We start from the raw sequence: 8,875 nt of genomic DNA on the forward strand, positions 1-8,875 counted from the left end.
ATCTGTCAAGTCACGTTATTACTTGTCCAACGTACAATTCAGTTCACTAAGGCAATCATTGCTGCTTCCCATCCGTTTAAGCAAATAAAACAAATTGTGAAAAACTAAAAAGAAAAAATGCAAAAAAAATGTAAAAAAAAAACTATTATTCTTTTAATCTTTTTGTCTTTTATTTGTGTCAGTTATTTGACTGCTCCCATGCTGGAGTACCGACTTTAGTCGAACAAATCGCCCCCAGGAATTATCTTTGTAAGCCTAGTACTTGTGCTAACGACCACTTTTGCCCAACCGCTAAGTCACGGGTAGTAAACGCTTCAGCATCGGTTGTCAGGCGATGGTAGTGAGAGACAAACACAGACACACAAACATATACATATATATATATATATATATATATATATATATATATATATATACATATATATATATATATATATATATATATATATATATATATATATATATATATATATATATATATATATATATATACATATATATATAAACGATATGCTTCTTTCAGTTTCCGTCTACCAAATCCACTCACAAGATTTTGGTCAGCCCGAGGCTATAGTAGAAGCAGTTACCCAAGGTGCCACGCAGAACCATGTAGTTGGTAAGCAACCTACTTACAACACGGCCACAGTAGTAGTAGTAGTAGTAGTAGTAGTAGTAGTAGTAGTAGTAGTAGTAGTAGTAGTAGTAGTAGTAGTAGCCATTTGAAATAGTTATTGTGAATGCTATGCAATTCTAATTATCAGGTCTTTACTATTTTGTAAGGTGGAGGCCCAATGGCCCAGTGGTTAGGGCAGCGGACTTGCGGTCGGAGGATCGTGGTTTCGATTCCCAGACCGGGCGTTGTGTGTGGCTCCAGCAGGGTATGGTGGTGACCCCTGTTGTTCTCTTTCACCCCAACTGTCTCTCACTCTTTCTTCCTGTTTCTTGAGTAACGCTACGATGGAATCTCAGGGGCCCGAAGAATAATTCTTTTTATTTGGATAATTCTTCCTGGGCCTAGCATTCAGCAATTAGTGAAAAATCTATCAACTGGCAGTTAATTGCAATTGAAAGAGTTACAGATTACAACATGACATCTTAATATACCAATAGAAACGAGCTTTACACATCTGCAGTTTTCACTCACCAGTTTCACTGTCAAGGTATTAGATAGCCCAAATATAAAGCAGACGACACTCCCTGTGTGAAGAAGTAGACGTTAAGTCGAGATCACGTAGATGTGAAGCGAACTTTTTCATTACGCTTCATGTCTAAGCCCACACACACGCACACAACCACACACAAATGTGCATGCATATGTGTCTGCATTGGAGTGTATGTTAGTGCATGTGTCTTGATGGGTATGTGGGTGAATGCATGCGTATTTGTTTATGTATTTCAATAGTAATATCATATTATACACTGAATATGACAGCTCTGTCCATACATCTGCTCAAAAGTAATTGTACAAAGGAGTATATTTGTTGTGTCTACGAGATATTTACGATATTATTGCTGCAATTTCATTTTATTAATTTTAATTTCAGTTTCTTTCCGAACTGTATACGATCATATTTGTGATGAAATGAGAATTGTTACATTGCTAAAAAGAACATTTGCAATCTCTAAAATTTTGTGTTTCCCCAGCCGATACTTTGTCAGTTGAATATATAATAAATTGTCTTTCATAGAGAAGTGTAGGGGCTCTATGCTAATCTATATATGCCGTGGTTGTGTTTGTAATGACCCCAATGAATTACTCTGCTCGATAGTCTTTAATGATAATTAGACCGCTTTGGAAAATCATAATTAATAATTTTGTTCCAGACCATCAAGATATCCCTACAAATAAAGTGAAGAGATAAATGTTGGATGCCTTTTATGATAGAGCAAGACCTATGAAGTTTCACTCGGGGGAAAACCACAAAAAATAACTACAATAAAGGACACAGATTCATGGGAAAGCACAAAAACACACGCATACACATTTCGAGAACCAATGAGCCAACTAGACAGCCATCAAGACAGACAGACAGACAGCTAAACTGACAGACTGACAGACAGGCATCATCAGTGAAGATACAATAGGAGGACAGATGTATGTAAATAGAGACTAAGTGAGCTGTGACTATAAAAACATCAACGTACCTGCTCACATCTGCTAAAACCAACAAAACATTACATACGATCGTTTTACGTGATTTAGGGAACAACGTAAACAATATTTCGTATACTAGTTGGATTTGTTGTTATATACGTGTTCGTATGATGTGTGTGTGGGTGAGAGTATTGCCATGTATGCATAGATGTGTAGATACATATGGAGGTTGGTGTGTGTGTATGTAAATGAATACATATATATATATATATATATATATATATATATATATATATATATATATATATATATATATATATATATATATATATATATATATATATATATATATATATATACATATACGCAGATACATACATATATTATGTGGAGAGAACGATATATGTGGAGATAAGCATATTAATTTACATACACATATAAACTTACATGTGTGCATGTGTGTGCGTATGGATGTATGCATATACATATATATATATATATATATATATATATATATATATATATATATATATGTATGTATGTATATATATATATGTATGTATGTATCTGCATATATATATATATATATATATATATATATATATATATATATATATATATATATATATATATATATATATATATATATGTATATATACATATATATATATATATATATATATATATATATATATATATATATATATATATATGTATGTATGTATGTATCAACACATGTGTTTGTACGTACGTATGTATGTATATATGTATATATGTATATATGTATGTATATATATATATATATATATATATATATATATATATATATATATATATATATATATATATATATATATATATATATATATATATATATATATATGTATATATATATACATATATATATATATATACATATATACATATATACATATATACATACTACGTACGTACAAACACATTTGCAGATACAAACACATATTTTTATGTGTTCTTTGATTTTGTCTTTGAAATTCCTCGCCAACAGGGAGTTAAACGCTTTCTAACCCCAAAGCAAGGTGTATTTTTCTACAATATCAAATAGGTTAGTGTTTCTCAAAGGAGGTCTACGCCCCAGTGCGGCAACCTGTGAAAAATGGGCGGAACAATTGCAATGAATAATAAAATCGAGTTGGTTTTGAAACTCATTAAGCGTTTTCATATCCATGCTGAAGATAGAATTATATGAGTGCTGGTTTGATCTCCTGCTGAGCTCAAATTTGCACTTCATTCCACAGGGGTTTGAAAATGTAGTACCAGTGAAAGACTGGGGTTCATGTAACCAATTGGTGCTTTCATTTTAACATTATGGTCAGTGTGTATGAATGAGAAATAATTATTAAAGAATTTTATTGTAGTCTTTTATGAGGATGAAATTTTTCAGTATGAAAATTTCTTGGCTATATAGACATGTATGTATGTATGTATGTATGTATGTATGTATGTATGTATGATCCAAGGTTCCTTCATTGGAATTTCAACATCAACAACAGGATATGTATGTATATATGCATGTATGTATGTATGTATGTATGTATGTATGTATGTATACGAGAAGATTCGTATGTTTTGTTTTATGTATGACTTCTCTTGCATATACTAGCATATCTACACTTGCTCATACATACTTAAATGATAAACTTCTTGAAAGTCATACAGATTTTTACTGTGCCACTGATGGCTTGGATCTGTAGTTTTCAAATCATCTTTCTCCTCTCTTGTTTTGAGAAACCTAATCTCTCAAGATTGATATTTATAAAGTGTGTTGTATATCCTAGGTACGTATGTATAAATGCAGGTATGTATGTATATATGTATGTATGCATGTATATGTATATGTATGTGTCTATGTATACATGCATGTATGTATGTCACTGTTCAGTTTTATTTCAAGATTTCTTGACAATAGAGAAAGAGCTGGTTTCTAACTTAGATCCAAGGCTCCTTCATTGGAATTTCAACATCAACAATAGGATAGTTTTGTTTGTATGTATGTATGTATGTATGTATGTATGTAAGTATGTAAATATGTATGTATATATGTATCTATGTACGTATATGTGCAGACTTGAATGTTTCGCGTTATGTATATATTCTAATGCACATAGTCGCATATCTAGACATGCTCATATATATTTAAATGATAAATTTCTGGAAAGTTTTGCAGATTTATACAGTTCCAGTGATGGATTGGATCTGTAGTCCTCGAATTTTCTTTCTTCTTTCTGGTTTTTAAAAGCCTAATTTCTCAAGATTGGTATTTAGGCATTGTATTACATAACCCAGTGCTCCAATAATTACAGGTAACCTGGATAGAGTAACTTGTAACCTGGATAGAGTAATTTGTAACCTGGATAGAGTAACTTGTAACCTGGATAGAGTAACTTGTAACCTGGATAGAGTAACTGCAGATTTCTCAATAGTTCAGCGCAAGTGTTCTCTTTTTCACTGATCTTCAGCTTTATGTTAACATCTGCTGAGCAGCTAATTTTCACAATTGTGCACAGTTTCTATTCTGTCCCAAATCACTCTATCAGGTCTATTGTGCTTACATTTTATTAAGGTCTTCACTGGTATATTCCATCAGTACTCATTTTTATTAAGTGTAGCTGTATGTGTGTATGTATGTATGTATGTATGTATGTATGTATGTATGTATGTATGTATGTATGTTTATATATACGGAGATGTGGAAATATGTATAGGAATGTTATTGTGTGACGTGTTACGATATTATTCAGATAAATTCCATCGCCAAAACTTGTTCAAAATGAATTTTGTCTGAACGAATTCCATGTTTTTAATAGTCTATATTCTGAAGCATTCTGGCCAGTCAGTATGATTCCAGTATTCAGCAGCCTAGCTCTAAAATATATAACTTTCCAGGAATATATAAGATTCTAAATTAAAAAAAAAAACATAAGCGCTGTCGTTACAGGCCAATTTCTTAGCGTTTCTGTTAACTTATCTCATCGAAAATGTCGCCATATTTACAAACTGAAATAAACGATGATATCAACTAATTTTTCGCTTTACCGCTCAATTCCATCATTAAACAGGATGAATATATCTACAGTCAACGAGAAAAAACAATTTAGTTCACAAAATATTGAAAACAAATTGACAAAAGAATAAATAAATAAATAAATAAATAAATAAATGAAGACTGGAAGAGCTAGGAATGCTAAATTCCACGTATTTTACATCGTTATATACATTTTAAAATTCCCTTTATATATATATATATAGATATATATATATATATATATATATATATATATATATATTTTATTCAAATGCTATAAGACTCATGTTGATCGCCATGATAAGCTTGTGGAACGGAAATTTCCATCAATTCCAATGATAGACCCGCAGCAATATTTTGCTGACGAGTATTCCAAAGTAATTAGTTTGGAACCTTGTGGCTTCAATTCATTTTCAATTCACTCCTTAACTCACTGCTTTCTTTAAATTCTTCCCTTACTCTCCTTTTTGTTTTGACGCCATTGATATTATACACACACACACACACACACACACACACACACACACACACACACACACACACATATATATATATATATATATATATATATATATATATATATATATATATATATATATATATATATATATATATATATATATATATATATATATATACATATATATTTATACATACATATACACACACACACAGATAGAGGTATTTTATTCTGTTTTTATCGCATACACTGATTTTTCTGAATTGTTCAAGTGTTTTATATGTGGTAGTGGGGTTCCGCGACACGATACAGCTTTTGTTAGGGAAAACGTAGCTGGAATACTCCGGTCTTCAAAAGATTTCTTCCAGTGCAATTGTTTTCCGAGTGTTCATGGTATTGATGGTGACGATATTGGTAACACTGGTGTTGGCGGTGATGATGGTAGTAGCAGCATTGGTGGTGGTGATGGTGGTGGTAGTGGTGGTGGTGGTGGTAGTGGGGGGGGGGGGGGGGTTCGGTGATGGTGGTGGTGATGGTGGTGGTGGTCGTCGTCGTCATGGTGGTTTAGTGGTGGTAGTGGTAGTGGTGGTAGTGGTGGTGGTGGTAGTGGTGGTGGTGGTAGTGGTGGTGGTGGTAGTGGTGGTAGTTCTGGTGGTGATTGTGGTGGTGTTAGTGGTGCTGCTGCTGCTGGTGGTGCTGTGGTAATTGTGATGATGAAGATGGAGTTCGCGATGGGGATGGTGATGGTGGTGGTGATGATGAAGAGGGGCGGTTTCGTGTTGGTGGCGACGGTGGTGTAGGCGATCGTTGTGATGAAGACGGTGATTATAGTGATGAAGGTGGTAGTGGAGGTGGTAGTGGTAGTCGTGGTGGTGGGGGGTTTGGTGGTGATGGTGGTCGGTGGTATTGGTTGTGGTTTTAGTTGCGGTGGTGTTGACGGCGGCGGCGGCGGCGGCAGAAGTCAATCCATTTCCTATTAACGCCCAATTAAAATCACGCAAGCATCCAACGTCCCGACACTTAGACTTTTAATTAATTTCAATTCTTCAACGAAAAACGATGCAAATACTTTGCTTTGTTCTTATTTTTCTTGAGCAAATTGTGTCACCTTCTTTACAGAGACAACTACTACAATATTGATATCAGCAATAACAACAACAACAACAACATTACCACTAACTACTACTACTACTACTACTACTACTACTACTACTACAACACAACAGCAACAACCACGACGATGAAGATGACAACCACGAGGACAAATTACAAAGACGATTACAGCAGCATTGATGAATTGATGAAGAATGATAACAACCTCCCACCCACACACAAACACACACAGACACATACATACATTCACACAGATATAGAGAAGGAAAGGAAGTAGAAGGAAACGAAGAAGAAAGTGAAGGGGAGGAGTAGGAGGAGGAGGAGGAGGCAAGAAGAAGAAGAAGAAGAAGAAGGAAGAAGAAAAAGAAGAAGAAGAAGAAGAAGAAGAAGAAGAAGAAGAAAGACGAAGAAGAAGAAGAAAGACGAAGAAGAAGAAGAAAGACGAAGAAGAAGAAGAAAGACGAAGAAGAAGAAGAAGAAGAAATGGAAGAAGAACAACAACAAGAACAACAACAACAACAACAACAACAAGATCTCAACTACAATAGCCTCAATGACAACTACAAGACATCGTCAACAACAACCACACTAAAAAAAAAAAGTTGATGAGGAAGACTACAATATGTGCCCAAAAAAATTTTTTAATAAAGCACCCCTCTTCCCCCCACCAAAAAAAAATAGATGATTAAAAGACAAAACACATCGCAGCGAAATTATTAAGGAAGAGGAAGAATGCAAGAGACAAGAGAGAACTCAAGTCTTGTGTTCTAGCTAATTTTCGAAGCCTCGCCGTTGGATATATGCTTGTATGAGATGAGTCTAACTGATTAGAAGATAATTAAGAAATTTTTTTTTTCTCTTAATTTTTGTCGTGTTAGCCAAGAGCAAAACTATCAAACAACATTCAAACATCAAAATAGTTTAGGAAGGCTGTGAACAAAACATGGTTGTTTTTAGAAATTTAACAAGTTAAACACACACCTCACACACATATCGAAAACATACGCTCTCACCTACACACACCTAGACACAAACATTTTATATGCATGTTGGGGTATGCAAGCAAGAGAAAAAAATTTCTATTAACAGGAGTGGCTGTGTGGTAAGTAGCTTGCTTACCAACCACATGGTTCTGGGTTCAGTCCCACTGCGTGGCACCTTGGGCAAGTGTCTTCTACTATAGCCTCGAGCTGACCAAAGCCATGTGAGTGGATTTGGTAGACGGAAACTGAAAGAAGCACGTCGTATATATGTATAGGTATATATATATATATGTGTGTGTATGTTCGTGTGTTTGTGTTTGTCCCTCCAACATCGCTTGACAACCGATGCTGGTGTGTTTACGTCCCCGTAACTTAGTGGTTCGGCAAAAGAGACCGATAGAATAAGTACTAGGCTTACAAAGAATAAGTCCTGGGGTCGATTTGCTCGACTAAAGGCGGTGCTCCAGTATGGCCGCAGTCAAATGACCAAAACAAGTAAAAGAGTAAAAGAGAAGTTGAGTATAAATATTAGTTGTTGTGTTGAGATTATCACACTGTTTCTACTCAGAGTTTGATATATGCTCCTGATCGTGAAAGAGGTTTATGATATACAAAGATATTTCATTGACAGTTTAAAGTGCTTCTTATTTCTTTATTGCCCACAAGGGGCTAAACATAGAGAGGACAAACAAGGACAGAGAAAGTGATTAAGTCGATTACATCGACCCCAGTGCGTAACTGGTACTTAATTTATCAACCCCGAAAGGATAAAAGGCAAAGTCGACCTCGGCGGAATTTGAACTCAGAACGTAGCGGCAGACGAAATACCGCTAAGCATTTCGCCCGGCGTGCTAATGTTTCTGCCAGTGTTTTTTACGAGTGGAAAGTCAATGGGTTGAAAACTGGTCCCATAAAAAGTAATAGAATACGAGGTAGTATCAAAAAGTCCCCGGATTAGTTATTTTTAATATAAAAAAATAGCTTATTCACCTTAGTTTTAACAGTGTCTAATTCGAAATAGTCACCTTGCGCAGCAACACACCGGCGTTCCTGCCACCTTTTGGAATCCAACCTGGAAGATGTTTGTTTTCCGTACGTGAATCGAGGACCTTCTGCAATCCGCTCTGGATTTCGACAACGGTGTTAAAACGGTGATCTTT

Source organism: Octopus bimaculoides, chromosome 9, assembly GCF_046866305.1.
Source record: "Octopus bimaculoides isolate indiv1 chromosome 9, ASM4686630v1, whole genome shotgun sequence".
In the NCBI taxonomy this organism is placed as follows: domain Eukaryota; kingdom Metazoa; phylum Mollusca; class Cephalopoda; order Octopoda; family Octopodidae; genus Octopus; species Octopus bimaculoides.